Genomic DNA, 16,105 nt, shown 5'->3' on the forward strand with positions numbered 1-16,105 from the left:
ATACTTATTTCCATCTGTGAGGTTCCGATACATACATTCGTTCATTCATTCATTCATTGAATCTAAATTTCCTCCATTTGGAGATTTGAGATGTAAAACAGCAATTAAAACATATATACGTAAACATGAAGAAAATGCAGTATATAAGTTAAGCAGTAAAGTGTGAATTCACAAGGTAGGCCTAATTATAATAGGACCTTTCTGTTGAAATAAAAAAAGTATTTTCTACGTATTTCTACTTAATTCTTCTTCTAAACACTTGAGAAAAGAAATTTTTTTAAAATAGTTTGGTTGAACAAATCTTAAACATTATAAACTATGTAAAGAAATAATTCAACAAATGCCAACTTTCATGCAAGCATTTGTCATGTTGTAAATTTTGAATTTACCGGGTGGCAGTAAATACAAAATTTACAACATGACTTGTCATGTTGTAAATTTTGTATTTACTGCCACCCGGTAAATTCAAAATTTACAACATGACACATTTTCAAAAAATCGTTTATTTTGATTGACGTTTGAAAATCAATATTTATATTCGTATTATGTGTCAAAAATACATTTTAGAAGTACATGCTGTATATAATATGATTTATAAATTTCCAACGAACAAATGACAAAAGTTAAAATATCATCTTGTGCAATTTCTACAATTAGGTCAACTGTTTAAAGAGTTTTGTTACACGGAAGCTGAGATTTTTTGAATGACAAAGAATCGATTTTAATTCTTATCGTATCTTTTGATTGAACTTTCACAAAAATTACAAATACATGTTCAAACACGTTCACACATTCATGTATTTTACAAAATAACATTAAAAAGTCTGAAGAAAAAAAAGATGACTGAATTTTAATTTCATACCTTTAAAATTGTTTTTATAAAAATCTATACGAAAATAAGATGTGTTTGTGAAACACTGATGCTCCCGTATGAAAAAAAAAATAGCGAAGATTAAACTTTTCTTAAATGCAACATCATAGGAAATACAGCTCTGAAATCATGCCAGGGTAAAATATTTTCATCAGTTTGGAAATCTTGGTATCCAATGAGGGGTCTTTTCACAAGGATTACATATATATATATAGTATGAGATCACTAGCCCTATAAGTTATGCCAGGTTAAAGTTTTTCCATAAGTACGAAAATCTCCCAGGTCAAGGTCAAAAGGTCAAGGTAATTAGTATCAAATGAAAGGTCTTGCCACAAAATACGTAAGCAAAGTATGGAAGTCCTAAACGTTCAGAAGTTATGGCCAAGGTTTAAAAAATTAATAAGTAGACCAAACCCCAAGGTCAAGGTCACAGGGTCAAAGTCTTGCTATCAAATGAAAGGCCTTGTCACGAGCATTAAATATGTAAAGTATGAAAGCACTCCCTCTAACCCTCTAAAAGTTCTTGTGAAGATTTTTTAAAGTAGGTAAAGCTCCAAGGTCAAGGTCAAAGGGTCAAAGTTATGGATATTAAATAAAGGGCCTTCTTACATGGATTACATATGTGAATTATGAAAGCCCTATCCCTTACTGTTCAAAGGTTATAACCAAGATTAAAGTTTTCAATAAGTAAGGAAATCTGCAAGGTCAAAGTCAAAAGGTCAATATTGTTGGTATCCAATGAAAAGTCTTGCAACAAGAATTACGTTAATAAAGTATGGAAGCCCAAGTCCTAAATGTTCAGAAGTTATGGCCAAGGTTAAAAAAATTAATAAAATAATAATTAATAAGTAGGTCAAACTCCAAGATCAAGGTCAAAGGGTCAAAGTTCGTGGTATCCTATAAACGTTCTTCTCACAAGTATTACATATGTGACGTATAAAAGCCCTATCCCTCACCGTTCAATAGTTATGGCCGAGGTTAAAGTTTTTTCTTAAGTACGAAAATCTCCAAGGTCAAAGTCAAAAGGTCAAGGTTGGTGGTATTCAATGAAAAGTCTTTCCACAAAAAATACATATGTGAAGTATAAATGCCCTGGCATCTACTGTTTATATGAAATGGCTAAAGTAAAAGTTTGAAAATTTTTTTTAAAAGTTGGTCAAAATCCAAGGTCAAGGTCAATAGGTCCAATTTGGTGGTACCCAAAGAAAGGTCTTGTCGAAAGGAATAAACATGTGAAATATGAAAGCCATAGCTCCACTCAAGCAAAAGTTATGAGCAAGGTTAAAGTTTTTGCGGACAAACAGACAAATAGAGAGAGAGAGAGACGGAGAGACAGTTGGTCAGCTAGACAGACGGACACGACAAAACTATATACCCCCGAAACTTTGTTTACGGCGGCATAAAAATCTAACATATCTAATGTTTTGCTGAGCGGAGTAAAAATGATGTTGGACTGCTGAGTTAGATGTTGGATCAGTCGATGAGATGTTAGACCGCTTACGTCACAGAATGGGCGAAGCTTAATATTTTCATTTTTGTTCTTTGGTGTCAAAAGTGACGGACCTGGGGTTAAATCACGGAAGAGAGTACAAAACATGTATGTCCCCCGAAAAATAAAATGAAAGGTATGACAAAACGACAGTTGGGATCTTGGGTCTGACAAAACGTATTTTGCCCTATAACTTAGTCAATAAATGTATTTCAAAAACCTATTATAAAAATATACCAATATCTGTTGTATATGATATTCTAGATTATATCAGAATTATCAATAAGACTGAACTATATTATTCTAGATTATACTCAGAATTATCAATAAGACCGAACTAAAATGTTGGACAAATGAAAATTCTTAAATAAATAAATAAATGTATTTAAAAAATATGACTGTCATCTATAAACACTGGAAGTCTCTTTGTCTTTAAGTTTAAGTTCTTATAGCTTCTACTATTCTTTTCAAAAGATATGTATATAGTATACATAAGAAGGATATGGGGATAACGAACAGTATTCAATCTCAAAGTCCATAAAACAATACAAAATAAGAGCAGAGGAAACACGGACCCCCGAAACATCAGAAGTGGGATCAGGTGCCATGGAGGAGTGAACATCCCCTGCTGACCGGTCACACCCGCCGTGTGCTTCTTGTCATGACCAGGAAATAACGGGAAAAATCAGTGTATAAATAATGGACCAACAATTGGTATGAAAAACGTTGTCAGCATTTGACTCAATGATAAATTGTAATTGCTGACAAGGTCATTGTATTGACCATAGAACTTACGAAATGATGACTTTAAACGAGACTGTTGATATTCTTGTTTCATCAACTTGCTTGTCAATAATTTACCTCAATCGTTTTAGAAATTGTTCATACATAGAGCATGCTCTTGTGTATCGAATCAACTGAGATATATATACTCCGTATGCAGGCGATGAAGGTATATTGCTGCATAAGTAAGGGAAATTGACGATAGAAAAGTTAAAATCATCACGTTTATCATATAGCTTGGTTGTTAGATAACCATTAGTGTCTTTTTCGAGTAAAATATCCAAGTATGAAACAGAAGTGTTGGACTCTGTGGTATTTAAAGTTAACCGCTGAAAGTGTAGTTATAGTTATTTTCAGTTTGATATTTCAACACACTTGAAAATCCAACCTGATTTCCATCTGTGATATTTAAAAACCCTAACCCTACAGTTGAAACGGAAGACCTTAATAACTAAAGCAAAGCTAGTTGCGTATCAACGAGTAGGGCTTCCGTCCTGTTTGACCGGAAGTACCTTTCCTTTAAAAAAAAAGAGAAATGACGTCCAAAAATGGTTTAAGTCCTCCACATCTATGTTAATTATTGCAAAGATAAGCTTTTTTTTTGCTACTTTCTGTCTGAACGGAAAAGACGACGACGGACTGAAAATTAAATTAATAGTGACAGATGTTACCCAAAAACTTGTTAAAAACGGCAAAAATACGCATTTTCTGAATACTTCCAGTTTGACCGGATTTGATGTCACCATACGTTTTTGAATAGATCGAGCTTGACATTTTGAAACAACTTTGCTTGTTTAATGTATTACAAATTCTCTATACTTTTTGAGATATTAAGGCAAATTTTTCGGCCCCTCTAGGCCCTTAATTTTAGGAGCCAGCCCCTCACGTTGATATTTTTTGAAAGAACGTGTCATCTTTACAACTTTTGTTCTATATGTCTTTTCAAAATATTAAGAAGTAAAAAGATATTGAAGAAAAAATGCTATAAAATTAGGTCAAACAGGACGGAAAACCTTTTGTTGCTTTTTTACGAGCTTTGCTCTAGTTATTCTTTTTTTTTCTTACCGATTTTGTGCGAGCGATTTCTCGAAAACGGCTTGATGGATTTTAGTAAAACTTTCAGGACTTATGTAACATTACTTGAACTTGATTAATTTTTGTTTTGTTTTGATGACATCACTTCCTGTCCGGACATATTGACAATTTTATGATTTTTGAAGAGTCAGGTTGTCTGCGAACGTTCTAAAAAATGGCTCTAGATAGAAACGTGAAAATTTCAGGTATGACAGTCCTAAGTCTGTACGAATGCAAAGATTATTTCATTTTTATCGGAAGTGCCGCGTCGGCGCTGGCTATGTCCCGAAAATTGTCCTATCGCGAATTTCAAAATTTCTAACACCTTTTCTACGATATCTTTTTACCAGGAAATATTTCGTTAAAATATTTGGAACAAAAGAAGTGTAGAATTCCAAGATCTTCCCAGTATCTCTTACAAAGGGCTGACCACTAAAATAAGGGATCTAGAGGGGCCAGAAGGTTTTTCCTGATATCTTGAAAATTAAGTATTGAAAATTTGAAATACACCAAAGAAGAAAAGTTGTTCAAAATGTCAAGCTTAATCTACTGGGGTTGTCGAAAAACGATTTTATTGATGTTTCTCATAAACTGTACTATTAAATTGTAAAAATTTAAGCTAACTTGATCTCGCTGTACTGAAAGATATGACGTCATAAACTAGTTTGACACGCAGATTCTCTGCACTTGAGATGCAGATAAGGCTAGATCTAGTATTGAAATTTGTAAATGTGAATATAAAAAAAATAAATAAGCGTGATTTGAGTAAAATCGACTTATATTTTTGAATGTATTACTCAATATTTCACAGTCTTTTTAAATTGATAACGAATACATGTAGGTCTCATTTAACACCACAGTAAGGCACTTTTATATACAAACGTACTTCAATCACAGGCATAACCCTCCGAAAATCTCATTCGTTCAACTATATCCGCTTTACTATTAATTGTTTTATTTTCTTCACATGTAGCAATTGTCCCTAGTATTTTGAAAAAAGTGATAGGAGCAAGTTGTGCGCTGTTCATTTTTTTTCTCAAATTATATATTATTTCAATGCGTATACTGTAAATGCATAAAGTATATCAAAAGAATTTTATTTTATTTCCAAGCATGCAGAAGTTGCTCCCAGCGCTCCTCTGGTTAAAAAATTTGTCTTAAAGAAAACGCAATCAATTCCTTGGTGAAAAACTATCCGTATATTGATGAACGTTTTCGATCTTATAATCCGTTAATAGTTACTGTGACGGAACTTGGTTGAGACCCAATACATACACAGACATTAATAATATTCCTATTATATTAAAACTCATGCTTAAAAAAGAGAGAAAAACATTATATTGATTTTCTTGGAATATTTTAAGACATGTTTCCTATGGGCGTCCTTAACGTAGCCATGCATGTATGTTGTAAATTACAGTACCACTCATTGACATCTACACACTATAGTTCTGATAGGCTATGTTGTAAATTACAGTACCACACATTGAGACCTACACACTATAGTTCTGATGGACTATGTTGTAAAATACAGTACCACTCATTGAGACCTACACACTATAGTTCTGATGGACTATGTTGTAAAATACAGTACCACACACTGAGATATACACACTATAGTTCTGATGGGCTATGTTGTAAATTACAGTACAACACATTGACATCTACACACCATAGTTCTCGTGAACTATGTTGTAAATTACAGTACCACACATTAAGATCTACACACTATAGTTCTGATGGACTATGTTGTAAATTACAGTACCACTCATTGACACCTACACACTATACAACGTAATAGTGATGGACTATCTTTTAAATTACAGTACCACACATTGAGACCTACACACTATAGTTCTGATGGACTATCTTGTAAATTACAGTACCACCCATTGAGACCTACACATTATAGTTCTGATGGACTATGTTGTAAATTACAGTACCACGCATTGAGACCTACACACTGTAGTTCTGATGGACTATGTTGTAAATTACAGTACCACGCATTGAGACCTACACACTGTAGTTCTGATGGACTATGTTGTAAATTACAGTACCACACATTGAGACCTACACACTATAGTTCTGATGGACTATGTTGTAAATTACAGTACCACTCATTGAGACCTACACATTATAGTTCTGATGGACTATGTTGTAAATTACAGTACCACCCACTGAGACCTACACATTATAGTTCTGATGGACTATGTTGTAAATTACAGTACCACGCATTGAGACCTACACACTATAGTTCTGATGGACTATGTTGTAAATTACAGTACCACTCATTGAGACCTACACACTATAGTTCAGATGTACTATGTTGTAAATTACAGTACCACACATTGAGACCTACACACTGTAGTTCTGATGGACTATGTTGTAAATTACAGTACCACACATTGAGACCTACACACTGTAGTTCTGATGGACTATCTTGTAAATTACAGTACCACACATTGAGACCTACACACTATAGTTCTGATGGACTATGTTGTAAATTACAGTACCACCCATTGAGACCTACACATTATAGTTCTGATGGACTATGTTGTAAATTACAGTACCACTCATTGAGACCTACACACTATATAGTTCTGATGGACTATGTTGTAAATTACAGTACCACGCATTGAGACCTACACACTGTAGTTCTGATGGACTATGTTGTAAATTACAGTACCACGCATTGAGACCTACACACTGTAGTTCTGATGGACTATGTTGTAAATTACAGTACCACGCATTGAGACCTACACACTGTAGTTCTGATGGACTATGTTGTAAATTACAGTACCACACATTGAGACCTACACACTATAGTTCTGATGGACTATGTTGTAAATTACAGTACCACTCATTGAGACCTACACATTATAGTTCTGATGGACTATGTTGTAAATTACAGTACCACCCACTGAGACCTACACATTATAGTTCTGATGGACTATGTTGTAAATTACAGTACCACGCATTGAGACCTACACACTATAGTTCTGATGGACTATGTTGTAAATTACAGTACCACTCATTGAGACCTACACATTATAGTTCTGATGGACTATGTTGTAAATTACAGTACCACACATTGAGACCTACACACTGTAGTTCTGATGGACTATGTTGTAAATTACAGTACCACACATTGAGACCTACACACTGTAGTTCTGATGGACTATCTTGTAAATTACAGTACCACACATTGAGACCTACACACTATAGTTCTGATGGACTATGTTGTAAATTACAGTACCACCCATTGAGACCTACACATTATAGTTCTGATGGACTATGTTGTAAATTACAGTACCACTCATTGAGACCTACACACTATATAGTTCTGATGGACTATGTTGTAAATTACAGTACCACGCATTGAGACCTACACACTGTAGTTCTGATGGACTATGTTGTAAATTACAGTACCACTCATTGAGACCTACAAATTATAGTTCTGATGGACTATGTTGTAAATTACAGTACCACGCATTGAGACCTACACACTGTAGTTCTGATGGACTATGTTGTAAATTACAGTACCACACATTGAGACCTACACACTATAGTTCTGATGGACTATCTTGTAAATTACAGTACCACTCATTGAGACCTACACATTATAGTTCTGATGGACTATGTTGTAAATTACAGTACCACGCATTGAGACCTACACACTGTAGTTCTGATGGACTATGTTGTAAATCACAGTACCACTCATTGAGACGTACACACGCCCTAATTCAATGGGAGATAATTGGGAATTAATGAAAATTTGGTGGCATGTTTTAAAAATCTTCTTCTCAAGAACCACTGTGCCAGGAAAGGTGAATCTTATGGGGAAACATCCTCAGGTAGTGCAAATTCAAGTTTGTTCAAATCATGACCCCCGGGGGTAGGGCGGGGCCACAATGGCCGACCAAAGTTTTACGTAGAAATATATAGGAAAATTCTTTAAAAATCTTCTTCTCAAGATTAACAAAGCCATGATTGATCATATTTATATGGAAGCATCCTCGGGTAGTGTAGATTCAAATTTGTTCAAAACATGACCCCTGGGGGTAGGGCACAGGCCAAAATGGCCAACCAAAGTTTTACAATTAGAAATATATAGGAAAATTCTTTAAAAATCTTCTTCTCAAGAATAACAAAGCCATAATTGATCATATTTATATGGAAAGATCATCAGGTAGTGTACGTAGGTTCAAGTTTGTTCAAATCATTACCCCCCGGGAGTAGGGCGGGGCAACAATGGCAGACCAAAGTTTTACATTTAGGAAAATATAGGAAAACTCAAGAATAGCAAAGCCATAATTGATCATATTTATATGGAAGCATACTCAGCTAGTGTAGATTCAAGTTTGTTCAATTCATGACCCCCGAGGATAGGGCGGGGCCACAATAGCCGATCAAAGTTTTACATAGACATGTATAGGGAAATTCTTTAAAAATCATCTTCTCAAGAAAAGCAAAGCCATGATTGGTCATGGGACTACTTTTGGATTTAAACTTTTCAATAATTTTTTATAATAATAATCTTTATTGCATATTACACCCATTTGGGTCATGATCAAGCAATACATCAGAAAAAAACAAAACAAAACAAAAGAGAACAATGAATTATATACACAATATCCATATATATAGAAATTTATTCCCCAAATGTTACAGATGTGGACCTTCTATTTCTCAGTTCTAATGATTGTTTTGTAAAAGTGAAAACAGTCGGTATAACTTCAAGTTCTGGACTTATGCCTACCAGTTTCTATCATTAAGCAGTGGTCACTTGTTCGAAATTTAGTTAACATTTGTCTATTCTTAAAACTATTTTCAACCGCGCGTAAGGGATACTCTTCCATCCCTAATGTAGATTTTCCGCAACTTCCATGGAATTCCAAAGCATATTCCATGGAATTCCATGGAATTTTTGTTCCGCGGAATTCTTTAGAATTCTCCGGAGTATTGGGACGGAACTTTTTTCGGAATGATTTGGAATTTTGAATCTAGCCTGGAAAAGAGCGGAACAATGCCAGAATGGAAATTTGCGGAGGAAATCCGTGGAATTCCAGGATGTTTGTAAATCTAAGGAATTCCATGGAAATCCATGGAATTCCAGGATTCCAAATTCCAAATACATGTACAAAGAAAACTGAAATAATTAGTGCCAAATAATTACAAAAAAAAATCGATAACATCACAATGTTTCATAGATCAAATCTATATTTTCAAAATAAAAAATTGTTTCTTTTACAATGTTTTTTGAGACAAATATTGCATATGATATAACTCTCAGATGTACAATATAAGCACACTTTCATAAAATATTCTCACGGAAAGTATTTTACATTAAAGGTTATTTACAGAGAAAATATGATTACCGGAGAATCAGTCACCTTGGTTAAATTAATGATAATCATGTTATGATATACATGAATTTAGTAAACTCCAGTCTGCATTTTCTAAAATAAGAAGTAAGTTTTAATAAATGAAATTGGCTATGGAATTGGAATAGTCATTGAGACCTCAACAAAGTATACATTTACAATGAACTGCCAGTGGCTTATCATGCTTATGTACTGGTACAAAGTTATTGACTAGAGTGACAAACACATGTATTACATGCAAAAAATATGTACTACACAAATATATTGATACAATGATCCCATAAAATCAACAGATGATATTTCCCCCCAACGTACGTGCCAAAGATCCCAATTAATGAAGATCCAAAACTTCTGACGTGTTTGCTAGAGAATCATGCACTTCCTCACTGATATTCTATGAAATTAGTAAATGGTTATGTTAAAAGGTTGACAGTTAATTGGTGTCACGAACAGATTCACTTTCAGTACGAAGGCTCAGAAAGTTCGATGTTGATCATTCCAACAGACACTTCAAACTTTCGATCCTTACACGATTTCTGAAAGAAAAAGATGACCATTAAGATGCATCATTATTGATATCCATATAAATATATGACAAACAATAAACAAAAGCTATACAAAACAATTGATTTTTTTTTTTCCCTGGCAAATCAGTTTACTATGTAATATGAATTAATTCACTATCTTGCAATTTTTTGTTCAAATTAGGATTAATTCTGATGAATGTATAAATGTGAAAAGTTTATAGATGACAGACAACATCAGGCACTGATCAAAAAACTCACTTAGGCCTTAAAATGGTTCAGGTAAGTTAAAACAAAAAGGTTTGAGCTCAAGCTCAATGCCTGACTAACACTGAAAAAGATAATTTCAATTCATGTGATTTTATTGATTTAGAAAATAATTCAGAAATCTTACCTTTATGTTTTTCTTTTAAATTCATACACCTCTTGTCCTTGTGAGCACCCGGATTCCTGTAAAATGCATGTATACTTCATATTAGATGATTGCTATTTGATCTAAAGTAATTAGGCATGTCTGTGCAGTTTTCATGTTTACATTACCTGTCAGAATGCAGTGTTATTAATTATTTGAATAAGGAATTTAAGCGTGTTAAGAAAATAAACCTTTAAATTTTGTTTTCTTGGCAAAGTTGCAATAATTTTTTTAATAGCAAGCGCAGCGAGCGTCGTGTTGCGAGCTCAATATACTATAACGTGTATGAACGGAGGAAATTGGGGTTGAGTCTTCACGTCGTTCCAAGAAATTTTTATCTCGTAGCGTGAAAGAATTCCAAACTCCCAATAATCCTTTGCGGTGAAGAGTCAACAGGACTTTTTATTTGACGTCATACTTTCGTCACTTAAACGGCTCAGGTATTTCGGATTTTGTAGGAAACTTCCGAAAATTCAGAATCTCTATCCCAATGCCTGGGAAGTGGGAATTGACTTGTTATTCTGTTCAATTGAGGATAGGTAGTGCAAGTAAAATCTGTATAAAGGATTTTGAAAGTAAATAACTGTGCTCGCCCCCAACGGTCACACCGTAGAACACATTATTATGCTAATAGACATGGATTAATAAAATCAGAGTTAGTTAACTTGGTTTGAGCGATAATTTGAGCTCGTTCTCACCATATTCACAAGCCTAGAGACTGACTGGCTAAGCATCTACATCCACCAAGTTATCAAACGCCAGCGCTGAGGGGATCATCTCAGGCACATTTTTATGCAGCAACAGCTATAAAATAATTAAAATAAGAGCTGAAAATGATCATGAACATGCCTTAAAATATATATAATTAATTACATTGTACATCATACTCTGTAAATGTTATCTTGACTTGCACAAAGGAACGTATAGGTAAAATTCTTTACATAAGTTCGATCCCAAACGAGGACATTCGGGTTAAAATCCATGATCTTAATGAGATTTTTAGAGTTTTTAAATAATTATTACAAAATTGAAATAGTGCACTAACGATTCACCGTCAGGCAGTTTATGTGTGACTGTGTGGTGCCCAGACTATAAATGAACAGGTAGCAGAAGCGTTCTTCATTCAAGGACACATAAAATACTGTACAATATTGTACCTACCGGGTCTTAAAATGTCTTCATCCTCTTCCATCTAAAGCTAATCAAGATTCCCCTGTTCTAGACACTCTCTTTCCAACTTTCCTTCTGTGCAACATCAACATGGCATTCGATATTTTTGAATTTCGGCTTGTTGTTTAAATTAATTGTTCATCGAGCCCGACTTCGATCCCGATGTTATTGTACTATTGGTCGACAGTTAAAAAAATTCTAAGTAATTTTCCACAGTTTTCCAGAGCAGAAAATGGCTAAGTTTCCCATTTTATCATTTTTTCCAAAGAATTCCACTACTTTCCAAAGCAAAAAATGTCTAAGTCCATTTATTTTTTCAAATTCCAAAATATTCCAAAAACTTCCAGACACACTTTTCGACTTTGGTATGGAAACGAATGGAATTCCATGGAATTCCAAAACTTTTCCAAACCCTTTGGATAATCTACATTAGGGATATCGAGATAGTGTTTTATTTTACTGTACAACTGTAAATTTAGATACTTTTTCCATAGATTTTTCTTTATAATTATCTAGTACAATTTTCTTCAACTTCTTTTTAATAATAAAACAATTTCTACTTTTCCTAGCCACAGTGCTCAGGTGAGCGATGTGGCCCATGGGCCTCTACTTCTGCCAGGTGATGCCCACAATCAACTAGCTGATTATTATGGCATGTATGGCATATTAGGGCTTCTTGTTTCTTTCTTTTATTTTTTTTTCTTGCTCAGTTGACAATAACAGATCGCGATCGATTTATGGGTTGGATTTCTTTTTACTGGGTTGGACCCTCCTGGATCAAAATTTCTGGATCTGCGCCTGTAAACTTCATTTTTTCGGGGGTGGCTGTTACTAATATTTTTGCAAACCCCAACCCATGCTTCCAGCCACTTTTCATCAAATTTATACGTTATATAATCAGTCCAGTCCAATACGAAAAATCGTAATATTATTAAAATTTGTAATATAAGCAATTTCTAACTCTTCTAAGAGTTACTTCCCTTTTTTCTGATACAACCTGCTTGTTATGTTTCATGAGAGATTACACGTCTCTGGTTTCATCAAATCATCGTGGATATGCATGCACTTTCTTTGTTTTGATGCATTTGATCCAAGAGCATGCAGAGTCAGAGCCTAGTGAAAGTTGTACAAGTTATATCCCGTAACATCTCGTTGTTGGAGATGAGGGTCTGATTTTTAGGGTAGACTTCGGGAAAAATATAGGGAATTCGGGGATTATAGAACACTATGACAAGTTTTAGGATACTTTGAAGTTTTATGGAAAATTGTTCCCATCCTTGGGGAAATTCTTATATAAGAATAATAATACAAAATTTTCACTCACCCATTACTATTGTTACTTTCTTCTTGCATTTTCATACTTTTCGATAGACGTCACTGACCAAAATGACCACGTGATACTAGTACCATTGGGGCATAATGTATTTCTGACGTCATACTTTCCTTAACATCATTCAGTTTCTTTCAATGCTTAATTTTGTCTTACATTACGAAAACTCGTAATATAGTCTCTCACAACATGCTATATTACGAGTTTTCGTAATTTAACTATATTACGAAAAATAGTAATATAAGAATAATATTACGATATTCTGTAATATTACGATTTTTCGTATTGGATTGGACTGATAATGTACGGACTTGAACATCATCCAATTATTTTAAAACACAGGCCTTTAGATCGCTTTGGAAAAAAAATAGGTGTTAAAAAATACTTTTATATTATAGGCCTATATAAATGTAACCGGTTCTTGGTTTGATAAAACAACAAGATGGTTCTCTCGGGTGTGGATCCAATTTATTTTGGTATAGGTTCAGATCAGATAAGATCAGATAAGATTCAACCCCATTTATGGAATAAGGTGAATTCCTAACTCCTAGCTAAACCAATCTGACTTCACTTCAAATATATCTGACCTAATTAACAATACGTAAAATTATAACAAACTCTCGAATCCTTTATTTAGGATGCAAGAATAGATTAAAATAGTTAACTTGCTTTTTTATAGATCTTTACCAATCTTTATATACATTCCTTACACACACTCACACTTTATTTAGCAAGTTTAGATTAAAATGAATTAAAATGAATTATTTAGATTTCTCATTCATTAAGAAATTATTTAGATACTTATTTAGTAGTTTAATTATTTATTAAATTACTTACAGGAATAAGGGTGGTGTCTCCAACACTATGAAATCTTATTTATCACTACATACAGGTTTACACCCTTCAGAAACCAGTTCTCATAATAAGGGAAATCATTATAGTAATTCCCGCCAATTCTACCTTAGAACCAATCAACCACACTGACCAATAGAAATCAATGTAACACTCAATAATGGAATAACCCATTTACAACATTACCTGGTAGTCTACCTGGAATGCAACACTTAACTAAATAGGGGTGTTTAGGTTTATAACAGACACTGAACAAGACAACATAGAGTGTTAGTAAATCGCATTGCACAGCGCTGAATGAATGAGTGAATGACTGAATGAATAAAATAAAGAATGAGAATAATGTGTACAATTTAAAATACATATCCTAAAAATATAAAAAGTACAACTACCACAAACTTCCCCCGCTTGAGAAATGACGTCCCTGTCATTTAATTAATCTCAGCGTAACATCATAATCTGCTATATACAGTAAAGTCATAAAAACATAGTTGTACTAAAGTTTGGTAATCAGGTCCATCAGACCTCTCAATAAGATCAACCGTTCCTCTGGAACATCAGTATCCTCCAACATTTGTCTAAGGATATCTACTTTACTCTTACTCCTGTCATCAGTACTTACTTGGTAAACTTGATACTCCTTTAACCGTTTTGGTGGTCTTTTCTCTCTCCTTGATCTCCTTAATACTCTCTCTGTATTCTCACTGGGCTCAGAGCCATTACCCTCCTCCACTTGGGGTTCAGGGTCTTCCCGGGCTACACTCTCTGGCTCAGACCTCTGCTCCTCTACTCTCTCAGCTTCTTCAGCTGCTTCAGCTTCTTCAGCTCCCTCAGTAGTGATAACATGTGGGTCATCAGCTGGAGCTTTTCTAGCTGGTGGTACCGGTACCTTAAAATAATAGTCAACTTCCGAGTCACTGGAACTTTCTTCTACTACATGCTCTTCTCTAGCTTGATCTGTTTCTACTCTTGGTGTGTTTTGTGGCTTCTTTTTCCTGGGTTTTGGTTTTGGTCTATTGGTAATCTTTTGCTGCTCATCTGGATCGATACATCCAATTGGCAGTAATAGATTCCTATGAAGAGTCTTAGTTCTTCCAATGCCATCTTCCCTCTTCACCACAAAGACTGGAATATCAGGATTTGGCTGGTTGTGAATTAAATAGGGCTCTTCTTCCCATCTGTCCGCTATCTTGTGTTTTCCATCGAAAGTCAAAACTTTCACTAAAACTCTGTCGCCAACCTGTAAATTTGCACCCCGTACCTTTAAATCATAGTACTTACCTTGTTTCCTCCTAGCTTTCTCTGCTGAATCCATAGCCAACTTGTATGCTGTACTCATTCTGGCTCTTAAATCAGCTACATACTTTGTTAATGACTTGCCTTCACTGTTGTTCAGCCCAAAAGCTAAGTCTACTGGCAATCGGGGCTCTCTTCCAAACATCAGGAAATGTGGGGACTGTCCAGTACTTTCATGCCTGGTGCTATTGTATGCCTGTACTAATGGTGACAAATACATCTTCCAGTTGGATTTCTGGGATGGCTGTAGTGTACCAAGCATATCTAAGAGTGTACGATTAAATCGTTCACACATTCCGTTCCCCATGGGATGGTACGGTGTTGTTCGGGACTTCTTCATTCCTGTGATCTGACACAGTTCCTTAATGATATTTCCGTCAAAGTTTGCTCCTTGGTCGCTGTGTACCCTGGTTGGAAATCCATACTTGGTGATGAAGTTTTGGTACAAGGCCTCGGCTGTTGTTTTCGCTGTCTGGTTTTTGGTTGGTATAGCCTGGGCAAACCTTGTAAAGTGGTCTGTTATGATTAGGATGTGATGAAAACCTCCTTTGGATGGCTCTAATGTGAGGAAGTCCATACAGACCAATTCCAGTGGATACGATGTCCAGATTGGAATAAGAGGTGCTCGCTGGTTGGTAGGAACCTTTCTTCTAAGACATCTGTGACATCTCTTAATCCATAAGTCGATATCTTGATTCTGCCCATTCCAGTAAAAACGGTCTTTGACAAGGGAAATAAGCCGATCTCTACCTGGATGACCAAAGTCGTTGTGTAGACTCTTAAGGATGGCTGGAATCAAGTCGACGGGTACAACAAGCTGTTTCCTGGTGATCCCATCTATTTCTACTTTCCTCTTCAGTACTCCATCTTCTATAATAAAAGAATTAAAGTTTCTAATTAACGCTAAAGAATGATGAGTA

At 34.8% G+C, this 16,105-nt stretch overlaps 1 long non-coding RNA gene across 1 annotated transcript; it reads right to left on the reverse strand.

Annotated features, from left to right (window-relative positions):
- Positions 1 to 10,541: 10,541 nt before the first annotated feature.
- On the reverse strand, positions 10,542 to 12,084 carry LOC134251934 (uncharacterized). Its single transcript, XR_009988850.1, has 3 exons — positions 11,699 to 12,084; positions 11,236 to 11,341; positions 10,542 to 10,575 (listed from the first exon to the last, which is right to left on the reverse strand). It is a non-coding gene; the product is annotated as an uncharacterized LOC134251934 (long non-coding RNA).
- Between the last annotated feature and the right edge of the window lie 4,021 nt (positions 12,085 to 16,105).

Source organism: Saccostrea cucullata, unplaced genomic scaffold (assembly GCF_032062105.1).
Source record: "Saccostrea cucullata isolate Sc308-1 unplaced genomic scaffold, CSIRO_AGI_Scuc_v1 ctg3371, whole genome shotgun sequence".
In the NCBI taxonomy this organism is placed as follows: Eukaryota; Metazoa; Mollusca; class Bivalvia; order Ostreida; family Ostreidae; genus Saccostrea; species Saccostrea cuccullata.